Source organism: Merops nubicus, unplaced genomic scaffold (assembly GCF_000691845.1).
Source record: "Merops nubicus isolate BGI_N331 unplaced genomic scaffold, ASM69184v1 scaffold20879, whole genome shotgun sequence".
NCBI classification, from domain to species: domain Eukaryota; kingdom Metazoa; phylum Chordata; class Aves; order Coraciiformes; family Meropidae; genus Merops; species Merops nubicus.
The window spans coordinates 16173-17669 of NW_008633537.1; positions in this window are offsets into that span (position 1 = coordinate 16173).

Below are 1497 nucleotides of genomic sequence, written 5' to 3' on the forward strand. Positions count from 1 at the left end.
CTTATTAGCTGATAATTAATGCCTTTTTATTAATTTATAGGTCTTGTGAGATTGTTAAAAATTAATTGTTAATGAGAAGCAAATGGCATCCACACAACACAGCTGTTTTTTGTTAAAGTAATTAAGGCTGTTTGCATTCATGATCACATGGGTTGATACAGATTTTGAGCAATAATTCAGACATTGTTGCTAATGGTGTTGAGTTATAGTTGTGTTTACAAGTTTTAGAGCCATACTACAGACACAATGTCATGAAAGCTTTGTTTTGTATGAATTTCTCACAAAACGGGTAAGTGGTGATGAAGATGATTCTTCTAGTAGGCCCATACAGGTTTCAGAGAAAAACTGACCAATATTTTATTTTTTTCATTTTGTACAAAATCCTATATGCTTTGCCTTCATCAGTACTGTTTGTTAAACAAAAGGCAAGATAATTTTTGTATTTTGGATGGAAGAGTGGGAGGTTGTGGTTTTGATTTTACCTTTCTAAGAAACTGGAAAAATTCTCTTAAACAGATCTTTTCTAATTTTCTTCAAATGTTTCTGTGGAAAATAGCCACTTTGGTTTTGACTAGGGTTACCCTCAGGTAGGGCACAGGCATTGTGCCTGTATGCAAGTAAATTGTTGACATTTGGGCAAACATAGAATTTAACTTATGCACAGTTGCTAACAGGCTAATGTTATTTGTATAGATGATGGCCTAGCTATACTGAGAGAAGCCTGAGTATGCTTAGATTTTAGGTCAATGACTGCACGGTACAGTTTTCAAGTAGAATTTAAATGGCAGTGACTGAGGGAGCCATATAGGCTCAAAAGTCAGCACTGTATAGTGTGCCTAACTTATTTCCAGTTTTCTGGCTGGGTCTCCCTTGGAAACAGTCATCTGCAAGAATTTAGCCATTGATGTGGTATAGGATCAGGTGCAGAGCTCACAACAACCATAACGTGAGTCAACAGAAATTAAGAGTCTAAGATAGAGACTAAAAGCAAGAGGAAGCTCTGAGGGAGGACATTCAGCTCAACAGGGAGCTAAATATAGGCTAGGAGGTAGTATGTCAAGGAGTTGGAAGTATGGGAATGTCTTCAGCTGCTACTGAAAAAGAAAAAGTAGACATTCAAGGGGAAAAAAGTGCTGGAAGAATTGAGATAAGACAAAGTGAAGGGCACAACAATAGCTTTCATAAACATGAATGGAGGTGATGAGCAACAGAGTGATGGTTGAGACCGTACCTGCTTCCATGAAATAACACACAGTATTTTAAAAAATACTTTGATTCAGTTTGATTTTAATCTTTTGACTGAATTCATGCTGTCAATATTGACAAAAAGATAAGGTTTCCATCAAAGCACCCTGGTTTTGGAGGGATGGTGTTGTACTGCACGTGATGCACCATGTCTCTTGAAATAAATACATAAATAAAGGTGTATTGCACACAAAATAGAACAAAAGTTAATGAGCTGTTTATTCACCTTTGGAAACCTTGAGAGCATTCCTG